General features: G+C 43.2%; 1 non-coding gene across 1 annotated transcript; it reads left to right on the forward strand.

Annotated features, from left to right (window-relative positions):
- Positions 1-9821: 9821 nt before the first annotated feature.
- On the forward strand, positions 9822-9896 carry Trnas-cga (transfer RNA serine (anticodon CGA)). The gene has a single exon. It is a non-coding gene; the product is annotated as a tRNA-Ser (tRNA).
- Positions 9897-23745: the final 13849 nt, after the last annotated feature.

A 23745-nucleotide genomic window follows, 5' to 3' on the forward strand; every position in this document is an offset into this window, starting at 1 on the left:
CTCAAGCTCATTCTCAAAGTGAGTCCATTCCATGTGCATCACTGATATGGATCGATGCTCTATTGAATTCAGCAAGTACTACAAGCTGCTGTCAATTTGGCGTCCACTGCTGTCGTCCACAGATGTTCGGCCGTGGAAGAGGCTTCTGATCCGATAGCCGAAGATATGAAGGTCACAACAGTGACTGCCTGATGATCGGGACCGGGCCGATCTTCTCCGGATGAAGAACTGATCTGCCCTTCTGCAAGCTCGTCAACTTGGTCCTGTGTTTCAATAAAAGTACAACTTTACTGGATGTATACTGGAACCACACAACAGTTGTCCATCGTGCCGCTCTTGGATCTTCCAGCTCCAAGCCATCTCGACAACTGACTACGGGGGTACGGAGCACTCTGGGAATGAGTCTAAGCGCGGCTTCACTCATCGACAGCTCTGAGACTCAGAAAGACGTCCACAGACGCTGACCTGCGGAGACGCACGATCGTCGCGTCTTCCTACGGACTGTGGCACAGACCGCAGGCAACGCCAGAACCTACTTTCAACTTCCTTGAAGGGCACTGATGTGCGACCTCGGTTTCAAGCAGTGCGGACACCGCAAGGTCGTTGCTAGGCAACGAAGGGAAGAAGATGCAGTGATGTAACATTCTCGCCAATAAATGGTTTTTAATTGAGCGATGTTTCACTAGCTCTCTGGTACTCCAGAGGATCACTCACCGCCCGCTCTTCGCTCGACATCATGATGAAAACATGACCTTGGCCCTGGGCATAACAACTCTATTCCGTATCTTCCTATTCACAATAAATCTTACTTTCTTCATTGGATTTTATGGTGTTCTTCGGAGGTAGCGATGCTCACGTCCATAGGTTTAACCTCAAAATACCCTACACCTGCCTTTTGGGTGGCGCTAATTGAACAACAGTGATTATGGCCAGCCATAATGTCCGTAGAATCTCCTGGCAACAACATATCAAATAAATAGCAGAAACAGTTCTTTTCAGAGCCCATTAACAAGAAACATTGGACCATCTATCAGACTCAACTGTTTATCGAAAGCATTAGCAGGGTAAAGTGTGACTACCTGTGAAAATGTTTGCTGGACAACAATATCGATGTTGTCGCCATTCAGGAAATTCGTGTTTCCAGCGAAGAAATATTCCGAAGCCGAGGTAGAATTCCTGGATATTCTGTACTTGGTATAACTTACCATGAGGTGTATGGAATTGCTACGTATGTCCGTAACAACATAAACGAAGCTTCACTGATTTCTGTAAGTGTGGAGCGCGATATACATACAGTTATCATACAATTTCACAGTATTACTATTACAAATGTTTACAAACCACCCAAAACAACATGGCCTGATTTTGTCTTACACACAGCAGAACATCCTGCAATTTACATAGGAGACTTCAATAGTCACCACGAACTCTGAAAATGATGAAAATGGGGGCATGCTTGCGGAATGTGTTGAAGAGAATAATCTTCATCTAGTGTTTGATGCCAAAGATCAAGGCACTTTCAGGTCAGCTGCTTGGGACAAGGATTCAAATCCTGACTTATGCATTGCTAGATGCAACGAAATTGGCTTTCCCATCAGCGCCACAAGGATAGTGATAGGTGTCTTTCCTCACAGCCAACACGGACCTGTAATAATACAAATTGGCTGCACGGTTCCTGTCATACGATCCACCCCGCATGCTCGATGCAATTTCCAGAAAGCTGACTGGATGAAGTTTTCAACGGAACTGAATAAGACCATTCGCTGGATACCTCCATCACATAAGAACTAGCAACGCTTCATTGGTGCAGTAACAGCAACAGCTAAAAAGTGTATGCCAAGAGGATATCAAAAAGAATATGTTCCAGGATGGAATGATGAAAGTGAAACATTGTACCAACACTTCCAGCAAAGTGGTGACACAGAGATAGCTACGGAACTATCGTCCAGCTTGGGCATGTCTCGGAGGCATAGATGAACAGAAACAGTCGAAAATATGGACTTACAGGAAAGCATGGAGTCTTCTGAGAAAACTAGGAGGAAGTGCACCAGCATGCAGAAAAAATGCCGAAGTAACACCAGACCAAATTCCTTCCCACGTCATTACTACCTCAAGGGCGCCTTCTGACAAGAAACATATAAGACATATCAGACGACAGCTTCGTGACCTGAAAAAGAAGGCATCTCCCTCATCTGATTACACCCATTCCTTCACAGCTTCAGACATTGACTCTGAACTGAAGGACCTCAGACCTCTTAAGCTGCCTGGATTCGATGGTATCCATCCATATGGCTGGCAGAATTCTTCACTGACATCTTGCTGACTGGTCAACTTTCATTGGAGTTTAAAAAGGCGAAGGTAATATCTGTTCTGAAACCTGGCAAGCCCAGCAGCATGGCACAAGGCTATCGCCCCATTGCCCTACTTAGCTGCTGCAACAAGCTTTTTGATAGGCTAGTATATAACAGAATAAGTAGCGCTATCCTAGAGAACGTTCCAGTTGATCAGGCAGGCATCAGACCAGGGCGTAGCTGCTGCAACCAAGTATTGTCTCTCACATCCTTCATAGATTCAGGATACCAAAAGAAGCAGAAAACATCTGTGACGTTTGTTGATCTAACTGCCGCCTTCGACACTGTGTGGAGGGAAGGCCTTATCTACAAATTTCTCCGCATCATACCCTGCAGAACAATGGCTCGACTGATTAGCAGCATGCTAAGCGATCGGAAGTTCCAGGTAATCACTAGAAGCAACATAAGTAGGGAGAGGAAGCTGAACAACGGATTGCCTCAAGGATCAGTCCTCTCACCATTACTGTTCAACCTATATACACTCCTGGAAATGGAAAAAAGAACACATTGACACCGGTGTGTCAGACCCACCATACTTGCTCCGGACGCTGCGAGAGGGCTGTACAAGCAATGATCACACGCACGGCACAGCGGACACACCAGGAACCGCGGTGTTGGCCGTCGAATGGCGCTAGCTGCGCAGCATTTGTGCACCGCCGCCGTCAGTGTCAGCCAGTTTGCCGTGGCATACGGAGCTCCATCGCAGTCTTTAACACTGGTAGCATGCCACGACAGCGTGGACGTGAACCGTATGTGCAGTTGACAGACTTTGAGCGAGGGCGTATAGTGGGCATGCGGGAGGCCGGGTGGACGTACCGCCGAATTGCTCAACACGTGGGGCGTGAGGTCTCCACAGTACATCGATGTTGTCGCCAGTGGTCGGCGGAAGGTGCACGTGCCCGTCGACCTGGGACCGGACCGCAGCGACGCACGGATGCACGCCAAGACCGTAGGATCCTACGCAGTGCCGTAGGGGACCGCACCACCACTTCCCAGCAAATTAGGGACAATGTTGCTCCTGGGGTATCGGCGAGGACCATTCGCAACCGTCTCCATGAAGCTGGGCTACGGTCCCGCACACCGTTAGGCCTTCTTCCGCTCACGCCCTAACATCGTGCAGCCCGCCTCCAGTGGTGTCGCGACAGGCGTGAATGGAGGGACGAATGGAGACGTGTCGTCTTCAGCGATGAGAGTCGCTTCTGCCTTTGTGCCAATGATGGTCGTATGCGTGTTTGGCGCCGTGCAGGTGAGCGCCACAATCAGGACTGCATACGACCGAGGCACACAGGGCCAACACCCGGCATCATGGTGTAGGGAGCGATCTCCTACACTGGCCGTACACCTCTGGTGATCGTCGAGGGGACACTGAATAGTGCACAGTACATCCAAACTGTCATCGAACACATAGTTCTACCATTCCTACACCGGCAAGGGAACTTGCTGTTCCAACAGGACAATTCACGTCCGCATGTATCCCGTGCCACCCAACGTGCTCTAGAAGGTGTAAGTCAACTACCCTGGCCAGCAAGATCTCCGGATCTGTCCCCCAGTGAGCATGTTTGGGACTGGATGAAGCGTCGTCTCACGCGGTTGCACGTCCAGCACGAACGCTGGTCCAACTGAGGCGCCAGGTGGAAATGGCACGGCAAGCCGTTCCACAGGACTACATCCAGCATCTCTACGATCGTCTCCATGGGAGAATAGTAGCCTGCATTGCTGCGAAAGGTGGACATACACTGTACTAGTGCCGACATTGTGCATGCTCTGTTGCCTGTGTCTATGTGCCTGTGGTTCTGTCAGTGTGATCATGTGATGTATCTGACCCCAAGAATGTGTCAATAAAGTTTCCCCTTCCTGGGACAATGAATTCACGGTGTTCTTTTTTCAATTTCCAGGAGTGTATATCTGATCTACCTGACACTTCGTCCAGAAAATACTGCTAAACCGATGTCCTGGCTCTGGCCTTATGACACCAGGAGATGAAGACAACAGAAGAGATTCTAACCGATGACCTGTGTGCATTAGATAATTACTTCAAAATATGGAGACTCCAACCCAGTGTGAGTAAAACAGAAGTGTGTTTCACCCATCTAAATAATCGGTTGACGACCCTAAAACTGGAAGTAAGTTTCAGAGTCAGACTTCTTCATCATAATTGGAACCCAAAATATCTTGGTGTCATCCTGGATCGTACACTATGATTCAATCAACACCCTCTTTACTTAGCTCAAAAGTTGCAGACTCGAAACAACATCCTCCATACGCTATGCGGAACTAACTGGGGATCTTCAGCAACCACCCTGCGATCTTCAGCTCTGGGCTTGGTGTACTCAAGTTCTGAGTATTGTGCGCTAGTTTGGACGAACAGTCATCATACAAGGCTCTTTGATACCCAGCTGAATACGACAATGCGCATAACATCCGGCGCAATCAGATCTATTCCAGTTTATTGGCTTCCACTGTTAACCTGTATAATGCCTCCTGATCTCCATAGATGTACTGCCCTTATGAGGGAATTACAAAAGATCTCCAGGAATTCTAACCTACCAGTGCATAGCGGACTGCCACTTCTAAATCGTAAGAGACTGAAATCACGCCATCCAACTCTGTGCGATGCTGCTGACATGGTTGCTAAGGATTTCAAATCTCTTCATGAATGGAAAGGTCGGTGGGAAACAGTGACAGATGTGGACTTACGTAGCATCTTCTCAGATGCTAAACTTCCAAGTGGATCCGACCTACCACTCAAGACCTGAACTACTCTCAACAGAATTCGTGCCGGCCATGGCCGATGCAGGGATGCTCTCTTTAAGTGGAAGAAGCTGCCTGATCCAGCCTGTGACTGCGGGGCTCCGTACCAGACTGTTCACCACATTGTCAGTGAATGCTGGATTCGAGCCTATCACAGCGCTGAAGAGGACTTCCTGCTAGCAACTCCAGATGCAGTGCACTGGATTGAAGGACTGGATATTCATTTGTAAAGACAAACTTAGGTTTGTTGTGTGTCAATATGTACATACGTATATGTAATTTAACTTCATGATATGTCTGTATTAGCCATACGCTAAATAACCCATAGTCGTCTGAACAGAAATCTTCGTCTGGCCATGAGAAACTCACTGATGGTTACATTACTTAAATTCCTTAGTTTAATTTCAGATAGAGGTAATTGAAGAATTCCAAGAGATTGGAAAGCAGAGACTCAAGAAAGAACGGAAGAAGTAACTGAAAAGCAAACTCGTCACACACTATACAGTGATCCGTGGGTACTATGAAGCTGCTTCAAATGCTGGAAAGAAAGGCTCTAACAATTAGCACAGAGAACGATAAAGAAATAACGGCAGGATAGCACTGTATAATAAATACTGTCCATCTCTATCTACATCCACACCTCTCGTACACCTATCTGTTCCCAACGTTCTATAGCGTTCATGAGTGATGTGTAAGAAGAATGATCGTCGGTTAAGTCTCCTTTATTAGCTCTAATTTCGGATTATCACGTTATGGGAGGCAGTAATATATTGCCCTAAATTTCTGGAATGTACTATCTCCATATCTCAGTTGCAAAACTCTCCGTTATTGGAAACGCTCTGGCACTGGCTAAACGATCCCTTGGCGAAACGATCCGCTGTCCGTTGGGCGAAGGCAGCCTTAACGCGTCATTCAAGATTGGAATAGTGAGGCCTAAATGAATCGTGGGAGAGGAGAAGCAGGAGGCACTACAGTGCACTGTCACAAAACAAATGTGTAGTGCAGGATGGTTACTTATGAAAACGTCACTCACGCCCCAAAATTAATGCACTGTTATAATGATCTGCTTCCGTCAATATTGTTATTCCAATAACCAAAGCTGCAGGGGTTGTAGAGGTGGCAGTAGTACTACACGAGTGTGAAGATTTAACTTGTTGCCCACAGCAAACCATTACAGAGAGTTAGCTCAGCTGTATGATAGCAGGAAGAAATAGACATGATTTTTTGAAAGAAACGAACACTGCATTGGTGTGAAGTAGTTTAGGGAAAGCGCAGTCACCATAAGCAGTGTGGGCAGACCATTACATGAACCACACTCTTCCTGAGCACGATTTTTGGCCGTAACTATTGTAGTCTCAAAAAACAAACGGAGGTGAAGGAGTTAGGAAGAAAAAGACGCACTATAGATGGCTGTTGGTAAATTTACATTACGTGTAAGAAACCTATTTACACAAAGCGTGTACATAATTTAACGTAGAAACATACAATCAGAAGAAAAGGAACAAAAATAATTTTTATAGTTTTAAATTTCATATTATTCTTAGGTGCAATTTTTTAGTATTAAGCTATACTTCTTCTCTATGCTAAAATAATTCCTTACAAACGATGCAATCAGTTGTAATGCCTATATGCTCAGTACCCTCCACCTCCTTTTACTGCATAGTTTTACGGCTGTTTGGGTGCCGTCTTTGAAACTTTTCCGATCAACATTACAAGTACCTGATAGATATGCACGACTCAGTATGTTATTTGTGAATTGTTATATCCCAGCCAAACCAAACAAGTATAATTTTAAATATTCTAATTATATTCCCATTTCCAATCAAGCACGATGGAGCCTTGGGTATTTTAGAAGACTGATTCTAGATTCTGAATCAATCGATATTTATCACAATAATCTCGCGAATGTGCCTGGAAAGAATAATCGGTTCTACTCATTGCTGTCTCACTATCTTTCAATGTGCATGCCCTAATAGAAGACAGTGCATAAAGAACATGGAAGGGAAACAGACGATGACCGACGTTTGTTTCATGAGTTTTGTGACGTTTCACCAACACGAGTTGCTGGCACTGCCAAAGCTTCACCCTCCACTGCTGGTGGTAGACTGGAGTCCAGCTCGCGGCCGTAGATTACATGTACCTGGCGCGCCATCGTCCAAGGGTTTTACCGTTGCCATTACCGCTGCGGTTCTCCCCTTGCTACCTGCAACGGTCGTCAGCGGCAGCGCGGGAATCCAGGACCCCTTAACCTTGAGCCTTTCTTCTTCCTTGTTGAAGCTAGTGTTAAGTTTGTGTACTTCTGTTGCTTCCCTGAACAAACGGGTGTGATAGTTCCGCTGTGTATAAAAAACTGCCATGCCGGTGGATTTCACTATTGGGTCGGTCTTATACAGCGCGTACTCTGCCACGACCGATTTATCCACTTGTCCCAACCTGCAGTGCCGCTTATGTTCAGTGAGCCCGGTGTCCATTGATCGTGCAGTCATTTCAGCATATTTTTCACTTGTACATGGTACGTCGAATATTCTCAACATTGTAAGTGCGCCCGTTCTCTCATTTGTCGATCTGAATCACTCTTTGATCGCGGTCAGTTTATAAATAGTCTTTATGCTGTGTCTGCACAATATACGACCGATTCTGTCCGTCATTCTGGCAACGTATGGCAGAAAGGCCGTGTCCGACATTTCATTTTCCGATGAGCCACTTCGCCGAGTGACACTTCTTACGTAAGTGGTGGAGTACCCACTGCTCCTCTGAACTGTTTCTAGTTGTTGCTTCTCGCGTCTGAGGTGCTGTTGCTCAAATATTCGACTAGCTCACGTTATGAGGAGATTAATCATGCATCTTTTATGACTCGGGTGGTGATTTGACAGATTGTGTAGGTATTGGTCCGTGTGTGTGTCGGTTTTCGATACACGCCCTGTCCCACGATTTCACCATCCCTCATGACCTTAAAGGACAGCTGTTGGTCTTTCCCACATCCACGGTAAATTTCACATTGGCATGGTGTATCCTTATGTTCAAATGGTTCAAATGGCTCTGAGCACTATGGGACTCAACTGCTGTGGTCATCAGTCCCCTAGAACTTAGAACTACTTAAACCTAACTAACCTAAGGACATCACACACATCCATGCCCGAGGCAGGATTCGAACCTGCGACCGTAGCAGTCGCACGGTTCCGGACTGCGCGCCTAGAACCGCGAGACCACCGCGGCCGGCTATCCTTATGTGTTTTAGGAAGTCACTGAGCTGTTGCTCATCATGGCTATACACAAAGCAGCTGTCATCGACGTATCCGTACCACACCTTAGGACCACAAGATTCCAAATATAGCACCTGTGCTTCCAAATCTTCCATAAAGAAGCTGGCCGTCACTAGAACTAGTGGATTACCCAAGACGACGGCCTCCAACTCTTCATAGAACTTGCTGTTTCACATGAAATGGCTCGTGGTGAGACATGCTTGAAACAACTTGATGACGTATCGCGTCTAAAATGGGGAACCTTCAACACCTAAAATGCGGTACAGAGACGTCGACGGCACCTTGATTGTGTGCGGCTATGGTGAGGGACAGCTCGGTGACTTCCTAAAACACATCTGGATACTCCATGGCAATGTGAAATTTACCGTGGAGGTGGGAAAGACCAACAGCTGCCCTTTAAGGTCATGAGGGATGGTGAAATCCTGGGACAGGGCGTGTATCGAAAACCGACACAATGCACAATCTGTCAAATCAGCACCCGAGTCATAAAAGATGCATGATTAATCTCCTCATAACGCGAGCTAGACGAATATTTGAGCAACAGCACCTCAGACGCGAGAAGCAACAACTAGAAACAGTTCAGAGGAGCAATGGGTACTCCACCACTTACATAAGAAGTGTCACTCGACGAAGTGGCTCATCGGAAAATGAAATGTCGGACACGGCCTTTCTGCCATACGTTGCCAGAATGACGGACAGAATAGGTCGTATATTGTGCAGACACAGCTTAAAGACTATTTATAAACTGAAACTTCTGGCAGATTAACACTGTGTGCCCGACCGAGAATCGAACTCGGGACCTTTGCCTTTCGCGGGCAAGTGCTCTACCAAAGCTGTGAGTACCGGACGTGAGTCGTGCTTCGGTAGCTCAGTTGGTAGAGCACTTGCCCGCGAAAGGCAAAGGTCCCGAGTTCGAGTCTCGGTCGGGCACACAGTTTTAATCTGCCAGGAAGTTTCATATCAGCTCACACTCCGCTGCAGAGTGAAAATCTCATTCTGGAAACATCCCCCAGGCTGTGGCTAAGCCATGTCTCCGCAGTATCCTTTCTTTCAGGAGTGCTAGTTCTGCAAGGTTCGCAGAAGAGCTTCTGTAAAGTTTGGAAGGTAGGAGACGGATACTGGCAGAAGTAAAGCTGTGAGTACCGGACGTGAGTCGTGCTTCGGTAGCTCAGTTGGTAGAGCACTTGCCCGCGAAAGGCAAAGGTCCCGAGTTCGAGTCTCGGTCGGGCACACAGTTTTAATCTGCCAGGAAGTTTCATATCAGCGCACACTCCGCTGCAGAGTGAAAATCTCATTCTGGAAACATCCCCCAGGCTGTGGCTAAGCCATGTCTCCGCAGTATCCTTTCTTTCAGGAGTGCTAGTTCTGCAAGGTTCGCAGAAGAGCTTCTGTAAAGTTTGGAAGGTAGGAGACGGATACTGGCAGAAGTAAAGCTGTGGGTACCGGACGTGAGTCGTGCTTCGGTAGCTCAGTTGGTAGAGCACTTGCCCGCGAAAGGCAAAGGTCCCGAGTTCGAATCTCGGTCGGGCACACAGTTTTAATCTGCCAGGATGCTTCATATCAGCGCACACCCCGCTGCAGAGTGAAAATCTCATTCTGGTATTTATAAACTGACCGCGATCAAAGAGTGATTCAGATCGACAAATGAGAGAACGGGCGCACTTACAATGTTGAAAATATTCGACGTACCATGTACAAGTGAAAAATATGCTGAAATGACTGCACGATCAATGAACACCTGGCTCACTGAACATAAGCGGCACTGCAGGTTGGGACAAGTGGATAAATCGGTCGTGGCAGAGTACGCGCTGTATAAGACCGACCCAATAGTGAAATCCACCGGCATGGTAGTTTTCTCTACACAGATGAACTATCACACCCGTTTCTTCAGGGAAGCTACAGAAATACACAAACACACAAGACTAGCTTCAACAAGGAAGAAGAAAGGCTCATGGTTAAGGGGTCCTGGATTCCCGTGCTGCTGCTGACAACCGTTGCAGGTAGAAAGGGGAGAACCGCAGCGGTAATGGCAACGGTAAAACCCTTGGACGATGGCGCGCCAGGTACATGTAATCAGCGGCCGCGAGCTGGACTCCAGTCCACCACCACCAGTGGAGGGTGAAGCTCTGAAAGTGCCAGCCACACGTGCTGGCGAAACGTCGCAAAAATCATGATACAAACGTCGCCCGAGGAACGGGAGATGGCAGCCGACAGGCAGTGTGTCAACAATTGGCCACGAAAGCCTTAACGATTTTGTATTTTCTAACGATATGCAGAACATTATGAAGTGTTTTCTATTTCTTATTATAATCATGTTCTTCTAAGAACCGACGGAAAGTTCAGTTATGTAAATGTGATATGGGGCAATTACCAAATACGTGTGCGGTCAAAAAAAAGCAAGTGAAGGTTCAAATGGTTGTAGGCACTGTGGGACTTAACATCCAAGGTCAGCAGTCCCCTAGACTTAGAACAAATTAAACCTAACTAACCTAAGGACATCACACACATCCACGCCCGATACAGGATTCTAACCTGCGACTGTAGCAGCAGAGCGGCTCCGGACTGAAGCGCCTAGAATGGCTCGGTCACTGCGGCTGGCGCAAGTAAAGGCGTATGACGTGGCTGGCTGGGAGGTCCTGAGGGATAGGTTCAGACAGCTAGTTGGAAAGGTTTTTCTTCCATCGTGTGAAATTTCACTTTTCCTTCGCAAAGTGTGAGAGTTGTGTGTTAACTACATCTGTTCAGTGTAGGTAAGTGGCGTGTGTGCGTATGTGTGTGTGTGTGTGTGTGTGTGTGTGTGTGTGTGTGTGTGTGTTGTGTCTCGTTTTTGTTTGTTTCTGTCGTATGTTGATAAGAGCAGGATAAAGGTGAAACCTGGTGCTGGCACAATACGTACTTCTTCCATAAAGCACTTACGTGGGCCAGCAGGCTTAGTGTCCTCATGCAACACACGGACTGCCATCGACAGTGCGATACGCTCTCAGTTCATGAGAAGCAGCGTGTGGGTGTGGAACTTAATTTAAGATGATGGTGACCCCGCCACTTCTCTTGACCTTTCTGATGAAAAAAACGGAGAAATATTTATTATGTAAAAAAGAGAATGGATGAAAATGGGGAAGAAATAGCTTTAAATATTTATGTTATTTACTCTTTCAGTACGAACTTTGTTGTAGAACCCCTTACTTACGTGTGGTAATAAAAATTCATTTAGACAGAATTAAGCACATTTAAAATTACGTGAACCTTAGCAACTCTCTCATTCTGATAAATTCAAACTAACTGATTAATAATATTTGTTCGAAACTTATTTAAATTAAATTTTATCGTATTTCGGCCTTGACACACACTTTCTAGATGCCGTGGGTCTTTTAATATTTACTGAATTCTTTCCCGGCGTTAGCTATGGAACGCAAGACTGTCTATGTTAGCATAAAATGGTTAAATATTGCCAAGCCGACCTGAACGTTTAATTATCATTGACAAAACACACTTCACTATACGTTTAAGTTATTTGCTTTAGAAATTGAAAGAACCAACAGATTAACAACTTCAACGTTAATTATCCGCTTACGAATGCACAAATGTAAAAGCAGTAATAAATTCAGTCAGCCTCAGGATCGCTGTAAAAGAAAAATATTTCGTAATTCACTGCTAATTTTACCTGCTCCCGATTTACGGGTTTGGTTAATTTTATAGCGGAACAATTTTTTAAATGTGCCGCCGCTGCAAATCGTTCGGTCGCGGCACAGCCCAGCAACACCAACGATAATCGCTAAAAGTGCTGAAAATTCTTTAAAGAAATATTATAGATGACATGGGCAAGCTAATTTACATTAGTAATACACAATTTTGATAAATTATAATATATTTTGACCATAACAATAATTAAAATTACACACCTTTATAATTTCTCCTCTAATGGCGGCTAAAGATAGATACAGACAAACGAAGTCTAGTAATTCATATAATGCTACGTCACAGGTTCCTCTCTCTCTCAGCTCTCGAGGAAGACGACAAAGAATACACACTATGTAGCACTATTTATATTATTGCTGATTTTGAATGTCTCTTTGTAATCTTACAACATTATTTTTCTCTGTGGCTATATTTTACATTTTTTCATCGCAGATATTAACATATTTCTTAATTACATTATGAGTATAGAAATATTACAATCATAAATACATTACAGAAAATATTAAAATAAGAACCAACGTCCTTTACACAAAATTAAATAACATTTTTTGTTAAACAATTAAAGTACATACGAATTGCTTCAAAGCGGCGTACATAGTACAATTAAATGTCATTTCCTTTTATTAATAGTGTGTGTGCTGCCAGGGAACGTTACACCTTGCCCGCCAAATATTGACGGCGAAAATATCTTACACCACGAAGATTCGAACCAGCTACCTCTGAATCGAGCGCCACCGCACAGGCATGTGTTAGCGGCCTCTGCAACTTTTCTTTCATGTGAAACGGGTGGTAATACTAAGAGGACAGTGAGAGCTTCAACACTAGCGGTGCATTTAGATAAGTTAACCGGGACAAGTACTGCTTCCTGGCCGTATGACGTGGTGGCCAATTTCAGGTTCGCGTACACCTTTATACCCAATTTTGGAGAAATATTGCCGGTTTTGAGGAGTACATCACATACTCCCTGTCTGCAGCGATAGACACCTGTATCTCATATTACATGGATCAACCACTGACATATTGAGCGAGGTGGCGCAGTGGTTAGACACTGGACTCGCATTCGGGAGGACGACGGTTCAATCCCGCGTCTGGGCATCCTGATTTGGGTTTTCCGTGATTTCCATAAATTGCTCCAGGCAAATGTCGGAATGGTTCCTTTGGAAGGGCACGGCCGACTTCCTTCCCCACCCTTCCATAATCCGATGAGACCAATGACCTCGATGTCTGGTCTCCTTCCCCAAACAACCCAACCCAAACACTGACATGAGTATCTTTTCTCGGTAGCATGCTTGTACCAGACATGTTGGAATTGGTGATCCTTGTATGGTGAGGGTCACTTTATGAATACGGTAGATCTTTTTTTACATTTCCATGTTCGGTAATTTGTAATACACCAGTCGTCCGATTCGATTGATGGTGTTCTGTTTACTGTCTTGTTCTGGTCTTCCCATCTGTGCATAAAAACAATCAATATTCTGTTTATACTGCTTTGACTTTACCTATGTATACAATATTTGCTTTGTGCTGTACATTCCAGTCCTTTTAAAGTACAACAACACTTCACCGTCTTCTTTCGTGGCATTAATTGTGCTACTGATATTACGTGGTGATAAATTATCTAGACGTAGGAATCCCAGAGTAGAAGAAGACCACAAATAGACCCATGAAGTTAGTGAAAATAACAGACTGTAGTGCATAAGACTGAATAAACATGGAAGCCAAGTGGTAAAAGACTGAACTGGTCTCGAAAGCGGAAAAAAATCTTGTCGTCATGTTTAGGTTGCGGACACAGAGACGGCGGCTGTTAATTTCGCTACACGGAAGACTACTAAGCCATGTACAAGTCTGAATACAGATCCCGCGTTTGGCTTTTCACGCGCAGCTGGCTGCGGAGTGGTGGGTGAATTTATATTCCGGCGCTGTGGGACGGGCTACAAATTTCCAGGATTAATTAAACGCGACAGAGCCGGCGCGAGTGCCCCTGCCTTCGTTCTGCCGGAGCCGCGCCGCGCAGCGCTGCGTCCGCACGTGGTCGGAGCTGCTGCCACCGCCGGTGCTGCGAATTAATTCCAACTTTGTCCCATACACGACAAGAGCCAAGTTTTAATAGCCAGACAACACTACTTTTCCTCTCGGGCTTTGTTTCTCCACATTCAATGACGACGGTTCTCGCATGGCGTGGCATGCCCCTAATCCCCATCTGACGTCGGAGTAATTGGTATGTAGGACTAAGCAAGAACAGTAGATTCTTTCTAGGGTTCCGTATCTCAGTCTGTAAAAATGGAAGTCTTACAGAATTACTTTCCTCACCGTCTGTCCTATTCTTAAAACCCATTTTCTCAGGTACTGGTAAACGTAGTTAAACTTGACAATGCAATACGGATATTTATGTTACGTATTGTGATACTCGCAGACTCACTTATCGAAACCTATGGGGTACTTCCCCTTAAATTAGAATCACAAAACATGACAAGAAGCAACGTTTTATAGTACAACCTAAAGATAATATCGGAAACTATGGGTTTGTAATTATATCACGCGAAAAAATTTTGTTTTCAATTATTGTCAGACTGTGCCCCATTTTTCTCAGGAGCAGGTATATGTATCAACTTCAAATTTATGTCACTCACTAAGGTCTATAGTACCTTGGCAGTATAATAAATGTAAGCTTTTAAGCCAGTGCAATTGAAAGATTTTGCCGCAGTGGTAACACCGGATGTCGTCAGATCACCGAAGTTAAGGCCTGACCTCGCCGATAGCTAGGCGGTCATCATGACGGTCTGCCATGCAAAGGGGCCCGGGTTCGATACCCCCCCCCCCCCCCCCCCCCGGTTCGGAGACTTTCTCCGCTCAGGGACTCGGTGTTGTGTTGCCATCATTTCATCGCCAACGACACGCAAGTCGTCGAAGTGGCGTCGACTAAAAAGACTTGCACCAGACCACCCGTCGACCCGACGGGAGGCCCTAGCCACACGACATTTCATTCCACCAAAGTTAAGCGCTGTTGGGCTGCGCTAGCACTTGGATGGGTGGCCATCCGGTTTGCCGAGCGCTATAGGCAAGCCGGGTCCACTCAGCCCTTGTGAGACAAACTGAGGACCTACTTAATCGATAAGTAGCGGCTCCTGTATCGTGAACTGACATATGGGCGGGACAGCGGTGTGCTCACCACATGGCCCACCATATCCGAATCCAGAGACGCCTGTGGACTGAGGATGACACGGCGGCCCGTCGGTAACATTGGACCTTCATGGTCTGTTCAGGCTGAGTTCGGTTTTAATCAAAAGACATGGCCACTTACGACACATATTTTAAAACTCATTTATTAAAACCTACAGCAACCTGTTTGCCTAGAATTATTAAATTTGGCAAGAAGAAAACTTTCACAGTACAAACAAAGAGAAAAATCCGAAATTGTTAATTTGTAATTATATACATGAAATTTTTTTGTCATTTGTTATCTTACTGTCTTTGTCTTCAAGGAAAAGGAGGAGTTGCAGGAAGTGGCTGTGGTCATAGAGAAACCTCAAGGGGGATGGGAGGCAGATATGGAAAGTGAGGCAGGTGCATGCCGTTCAAGGATCTGTTGGCTTTATAGAATTTAGGAAGGGTCGAGATCCAGGTGGCAATGGCATAACAAATGATGGGATGGATCAAGGATTTGTAGGTGCTAATGATGGTGGAAGGATGCCGTCCACATGTCCGGCAAGAGGGGAGTTTGTGTAGGCAGAGTCTACTGTGGGCTTTGTGTTGGATGGTAAGGAGATGGGGTTTCCATGGAACGTGAGGGTCAAGGGTGAGGTCAAGGTATTGCACAGCGAGGGTAAGTTTGATAGGGTGGTCAAAGATGGTGAAGTAGAAATCATGGAACTGGAAGGAGGGGTGGTATGTCCTATAATGATTGCCTATGGATGAAGTTGATAGAAAGTCGATTCCAGGAACGGATTAACTGTCTATATATAGATATGTAATTAAGTTTATACGGAACTGAGTGTGCGAGACCTAATCGCACCTGGACAATTTTTATATGTATTTGAATTATACTCCTTAAAGACTGTATTTGTCACTCATCGAAATCTGTGCTAATTGAATGCTCTTGTGAGAGTTAAAAAAACTGACAAAAAGGAAGTAATCAGAGCAGTTGGTGAATTTACTGTCACCTGAGATATGTGCGCATTGTACGATAACTCACACCACATCGATAAACGTCTCCACAACTTAAGAGACTATATAAGAAGCTGCATTGAATGTTAGTCATTTGTACAACAATCAATTATAGAAATTTATGCGGTATTTATCGACTTCTTCAGATTCACTGACGCGCAGTAGAGAATTTGAAATACTTCTTTTAAACTTAGAGGTTCAAAACAGGGTCTCAGTGTCCACCGAGACTCATTGTGAAAGCAAAAAACAAAAACCTTTCATTTATTCGTATTTTCCCAGTTTTTATTTCTGTGTAACTGAAGCAGAATCATTACACATTACAAATACCTGTAAATCATTGCCTACTCTGTGGATAACATCATAACTTGCTCTCCTGAGGCACTTTGCAAACAGTCTGATGGAATAACATGGGAATAGGACATAAAGCGCTTATGTAAATACCAGGTGTACCGGTATGAAATGAGCGTTTTTTTTTGTGAAAATGAAACATTAATTTTGAATTGAAAAGTAAAACCATTTTATTCAAAGTACTGACCATTGCTTTCTGTACATTTTGAGCACCTTTCTGGCAATTTGTGGACACCACGCCAATAGAAATGTCCGTCTTTTGAAGCGAACCAATCAGACACCCAATTTTTAACTTTTTCGTAGGAATGGAAGTGTTCTTCATCCAGTGCGTGTCCCATTGATGAAAAAAAAAATGGTAGTCGGAAGGGGCCAAGTCTGGTGAATATGGCGGGTGGGGTAGCAGCTCCCAGTCAAGTGTTTTGATTGTATCCTGAACCAGTTTTACTTTATGTGCAGATTCACTGTCGTGTAAAAAAAGTACTTTGCCATGTCTTCTGGGCCATTCTGGTCTTTTTTCGATCAATGCATAGTTCCAATCGATCATTTCTTGTCTGTATCTATTAGTATTCACAGTTTCACCGGGTTTTAGAAGCTCATGATATACCACACCTTTCTGATCACACCAAACACAGAGCATTGTCTTCTTGCCGAATCGATCTGGTTTTGCAGTCGATGTAGGATTCTTAAAATAAATCCATTTTCATCGCCAGTAACAATTCGATGCAAAATTGATTTTCTTTCATGTCTTTTAAGCAAAATTTGACAAATGGTTTTTCGGTTTCCTCTGTCTTTAATTCAATTCATGTGAGCACCCATTTTCCACACTTTTGGATCTTTCCCAAAGCTTTCAAACGGTCAGAAATTGTTTGTTGTGCAACAAAAATGGTTCAAATGGCTCTGAGCACTATGTGACTTAACATCTGTGGTCATCAGTCCCCTAGGACTTAGAACTACTAAAAGCTAACTAACCTAAGGACATCACACACATCCATGCCCGAGGCAGGATTCGAACCTGCGACCGTAGCAGTCGTGCGGTTCCGGACTGAGCGCCTAGAACAGCTAGACCACCGCGGCCGGCTTGTGCACATTTAGCATTGCTGCCATTTGCTTCTGAGTCAAAGTATCATCTTCATCCAATATTGCTTGCAGTTCGGCGTCTTCGAACATTTTTGGTGGTCTTCCACGTTCTTCATTTCTTACATCAAAATCATTATTTCTGAACCGTTGAAACCATCTTTTGCATGTTGCTTCTAATAGAGTACGATCACCATATGCCTCGACAAGCATTCGATGCGACTCTGCAGTACTTTTTTTCAAATGAAAACAAAAAATTAATGCTTTCCGCAAATCATCACTTTATGGTACAAAATTCGACATTCTTAACACGATGAAAACATATGATATCGATTGTTCCATGTCTTGATGTATAATAAATATCTTTGACAGATGTCATACCAACCAAAAAAAAAAAAATTTGTGCTCGTTCACAACAAATGTGCCCTATCGACACATTTGTATCTTAACGCTCATTTCATACCGGAACACCGGGTATACCACTTAAAGGTACTGAGACCATATCACTGCCCTATCGGAGGTTTCTGAGCCATATCATTTATTGTGAAGGAATTTCTCAAACATCTACCCATAATATTTATATGATGTTTTCAATGGAAAAATTTAAGAATTAGAAGCAAACAATGACAAGATCGAACATTTTTTATCTTTTTTATATTTTAGAAATACTCTGCTGGAATCGAAGAACTCGCAACTTATGCACAAGTGTAATATTGTAGCTTGAGTTTCTGTCAATTTCGCACCTTACATGAATTTTATGTGTCGTAACAAGTAGATGAATATGTCACCTGACATACCTTGGCAATAATGAGCAGAGTTCTCTATCAAAATGTGCAGTATGTAATGCAAAGGGATGACACTCAGCTCGACGGTATTAACACACTGAACCGAAACCCTGCATCTCAAAGGGCAAAAGACGAAAAAAGCTGCTGGAAGAGACGTTTTAGATTTGTAGCAGATGCGAGTTGCGCCGTCACTGCCTGAGTACTATGGAATGCTTCTAAAAGGGGCTGGTGACCCGCGGCGAGAGGAACAACGAATGCACTGGGCGATAAATCAAGTGGAGCAGGTAGCGGCGCAGCACTGCTTGCTATGAAAAATTCTTTAAAAAACTACATTGGAGAATTTCCAGATGGATAGAAACAGACCAGTGACGCAATTCATCACATGAAATGCCTGTGGTATGCTCGTGATGTACACGTGTAACTTTTAGACGTGGGCACAAAATGTCCGATTGGCTGAAATAATCTCGGAAGGAGTAGAAAGGGACGATATTACGAGGCAATCTAAAGGGAGGACATTTGCCATTGGCAGAGATAGTTTCCACAAGATGAAAGGAACGCTCCCATTGGTCTGAAAAAGCTGTGACGTAAAACACGAAAGGATACAGGTGGGGGACAGTTTGCTACAAAAGACACAAGACTTTGGGGACTCTCCTCTGAACCAGCGTTAAGTGTATAACAGAGCGCATCACACTCTGTACGACACCAAAGAAGGAAATTTATGTGAACACTGTTTTCACTTTGGCTAACATTCAGCTAGGAATTAGCTGAAGAATCGCTGAGTTCCGATTGCAGAGAAACGAAACAGCAACATTGTTAATTGTTCTTGCGAGAACTGAGAGGACATTAAAGTATACGTGCTGTACCATCTGTGCACTTGTATATCGCCATATTTTCCAGGCTAGGAATTAGTACATGTTTTCTCGCCTAACAAGAAACATAGGACAGTTTCAGCTGAAAAAAGTCAGTAAAGATTTTGATTAGCTTTTTATGGGATTTTCAGAGGGCGAGGGCAGCCATGCAGCCGACAGCACATCGCAACTAAAGGTAAATGCCGCTGGCAGATGCATAAAAGTGTTGGCTCACCAGCTCGTATTGACTGTGAACTTGAGGAACCTTGAGTAATCTTTTGCTCATATTGTTACAAAAACTAACCATCCTCTGTAGACTTGATTCTCATCTTAAATAGTACCGAATTTAGAACCGGAATTGGATTATTTGTCGTAATATTGGCCAACTTTACGATGTGTAAGTAAGATAACTCTTACAGAGAACCTTCTACTTAAATTTGATATTGTTATGTTCAACGTTATTTCTGCTAAACAGGACGTAATGCGTTATCTTGACAACTGTCCTGAAATTGTCATGTCACAATCTATGTAAATTCGTGAACTTCTTTGACAATAATTCTGAAATTAAACAAATTGTGTACAGCTAAACACCGATGTGCTCTGTAATAGAATAAAGGTCCACTCCTAACCCCAGTCATTTATTTCAGTGACGCTAAAGTACTTACAGGTTGGTTTTGCTAATGTCTGACAAATGTGAAAAGGAGTGGAGTGTCAGAAGGGGTTTAGTATTTCACCCCTACAGTTCCATCTACACACCGGAAAAGCAATGACGGAAATAAAAGAAAGGTTCAAGAGAGGACTAAAATTCAGGGTGAAAGGATGTCAATGACGAGAGTCGCTGAAGGTGTTTCTATCCTCAGCGAAATGTGGAGAAGAGTTACAGGATCTGTTGAATGGAATGAACTACGTAATCAGTACAGAATATGGAGTGAGAATCAATCTAAGAAACACAAGGATTATGAGAAGTAGCAGAAACGAGAACACTGAGAAACTTAACATCAGAATAGATGATCAAGAAGTTTATGAAGTTTAGGAATTCTCCTACTAGGAGGATGTTAAAAGTAGAGTAGCAGTGGAAAATATGTGCCTTAAATTGAGCAACAAGTTTCTGACAATGTGCGTGGTCGTTCAATATTTAATGCCCCACATTTTTTTTCCCAGAACATATTCATTGTTAGCAGTCAGAGTTTGGTGACAATATACATCAACATGTCTTATCCATGTCCTATTCTTCTACGTAATCTCCCTCACGTTCCATGGCCTTAAGCACACGTTGTGGGAGAGCATGTATTCCCTGCTGGTAAAAGCTCTTATCCTGTAGAGCCATTTTTTCACTGCATGACTGACCCTCTGGTCTTCTTCATATTGTGTTCCCTGTAGAAAATCTTTAAGTGGCCCTAAGAGATGGAAGTCCGAGGTTGCCAGGTTTGGACTGTAAGGGGGATGAGGGAATGAAGTCCAAATCAATTTGCCAATGTGTTTCCAGGTTCTCAGACTTGTGTGCGGGTGTGCATTATCGTGTTGGAGCAAGATTTCTGCTGGACTCTTATCCGATCAAACATGTCGGAAACGGTTCTTGAGTTTATTCAGAGTCTTCAGGTACGCCTCGAATTGATGGTTGACCCTCTTGGCATCACATTCGCGAGAATGACACCACCACAATTCTAGAAGAGGGGTTGCCTTGAATTTCTTCTTTTGTGGTGAATGTGGATGATGCTACTCCATGGACTGTCTTTTAGTTACCGGCGCAAAGTGGTGCACCCAGCTTTTGTCCCCCACAATAATCCGTGACAGAAAGGCGTCTCCATCGGTCCAAAATGCTTCAACAATTCAGACGAAATGGCCTTTCTTTGAATCTTGTGTTCTGCTTTGAGCATTCGTGGTACCCATCGTGAGTATCTCCTTGAATATACAAGAGTCTCGATCATTGCAGACGCACTTCCAATGCTGACCGACAACTGTAGAACCTATTGTCGAGTCGGCAGTCGGCATGAATAATGGCATCCGCACGATTCAGCATGTCTGGAGCACCGGCTGTGATAGGACGTCCCGAGCGTGGCTGATCATAAAGTTTTTCCTAGGACTGTAACTTCCTTTACCCATCGCCCAACTGTGCTCATACGTATCAACTGCAGCATCGCCATACACTGCACACAAACGTTTAAGGATGCTCATCACGATTTCTTTTTCTGCACACAAGAATTCAGTAACAGCACGCTACTTGTAACGTGAGTCGTATGTAGAGCAATTTGTATGCTTTGCTACGGCTCTGTCATCTGCCAGAATGGTTCGAAACTACACTGGCGCACAGAACAAACATCAAATATGAAGCACCAACAAGGACGTTTGTCTAATAATGGGCTTTTTAAAAATATGTGGTCCATTACTTATTGAACGCATCTCGTACTTTTTGAGCACGTCATTGCATAGGACCGTAGTGAAATACGACTGTGAAATACTGGAACAAAAGAGAGTCGAACCGTTTTAGATGTGTTGCTGTAAAAGAAGATTGGAAATTAGGCAGGTGGTACGGTAAGGCATGAAGAGTTTCTCCATATAATTTCTGAGGAAAGCAACATATGGAAAACTCTGACAGGAATAAGAAACAGGACGACAGGATATGTCTTTAAGACACCAGGGAATAACTTCTGTAGAAAAAGACAGAGACGGGAATACATGCAGAAAATAATTAAGAACATATGTTGCCAATGCTACTCTGAGATGAAAGTGTTGGCACAAGAGAGTAATCAAAAGAGGAACCTAATTTCTTTCTTTTTATAAATTATTTGGAAATAATTTAAAAGGTACATCTGTTTATATAGCGTAACATGTGAAATGACCATAAAACGAGTGCTGAAAGTCAAAGACAAATCTTTTTGCATTCATTCTCATACTTGTTAAACTTCAAAATCTGGGGCTCACTAGTGTACTTAAACTTAATGTGCATGATTTTCGAATAAATCGAACATGTTTGTGGTTCCACGTATTTTTTTCCTGAAATATATTAGTTGTTTTTATTCAAGAAATGGATGTTTTATCACAATAACCCAATATTGTCACAAAAAAACCCCCAGTGCCGTTAAGATAATTAACAGTATTTTAAAAGAGTAAGCAACAGGTTAGAAGAATATTAAATGAAAATAAACCTGGAGAAAACAATGGCAGTGGCTTTTACAAGACAATCAAGGAAGATAAAAGCGGAATTTTGTGATGATTTCGTAGAATATTTTGGTAACTTCAGGTTCTTTGTATTCAGAATAACTAGTAACATGACAAGTAACTAAGAGATAAAAAGAACGATACCTATCACAAAAGAAACATTCTACGGAAAGATGAAAATTTTCTGTGGCACATTAAACGGACAAATAAGGAAACGTTTAGTTAAGTGTTTTGTGCAGAGTGTTGCTTTATATGATACCAGAGATTGTACACTGCCTCAGAGAGGGGAGAAATGCTAAGAGGCTTTTGACATATAGATTTGCAAAATAAATGGGAGGTATGAAATGGCGAGAGTAGTAACTAGGTACATTGTGTGCACTAGGGGATTATTTACTGACATTTTCTTATAAATCGATAAGTTGAGTACACTAGCAGATAATTTCACTGAGCAAACTCAAAAAATTCAAAATTCAAAAGGGTTATTAAAAATTTTCAAAATCACATAGTGAACTCTAGTTCATGAAATACTTAATCGTTATTTTTAGCTCTCTTCAGTCTGTTACACTTTAGTTTAATATCATAATCTTCAATACATTTGAAGTCTGATTCACTTATTACTTCATTAAACCTGTCCAGCAAATACATTTTAAATTTATTATTGAGGCCCATACAAATTTTCTTCCCATATCTCATATTTAAATATTTACATCCCATAATGTAATAGATTTCATTTTCCACTGGCTCACCAGGGTTTATAAACAAATCAGAATTGCTTGCATTATTTACCCACTTTAATAGAGAATCCATTTATATAGAATAAAAAATAACAATATTAAAAATTTTAACTCAGAATGCTATGATGAGCATCCTAGGTTAAATTTTTCTTATCAGACATCACCATGTAGGCATCTGTATCCTTTGGAATTTTATCATTAAACTTGGCAACTAATTTCATTGTAGTTTTCTGTGTGGCTAACACATTCATTCTCCTAGATATACTATTTATAAGAAAAGTAAGATAATTCTCAATTAAACTGAAGAGATTTTGTTCAATAGTTTTTAAAACATTATCACCTAATCCTTCGATACTATGTTTAACTTTTTGAATTGCATCCATAACCGGCTGATCTTCTTTTCCCTGATTTTCGTACTCTGTTCTTCATTGTTTCTTCCATTTTGTAAACTTCTTTTCACTATACTTTTACTCTTCTGATTCCGCCTAACTTTTTTAATAACCTCTGGATCACGTTTTGCAAAAATTTATAGAGATGAAAAACTAATTAAACATTTTTAACATTTGTGTTAA

Source organism: Schistocerca gregaria, chromosome 1 (genome assembly GCF_023897955.1).
Source record: "Schistocerca gregaria isolate iqSchGreg1 chromosome 1, iqSchGreg1.2, whole genome shotgun sequence".
Lineage (NCBI taxonomy): Eukaryota > Metazoa > Arthropoda > Insecta > Orthoptera > Acrididae > Schistocerca > Schistocerca gregaria.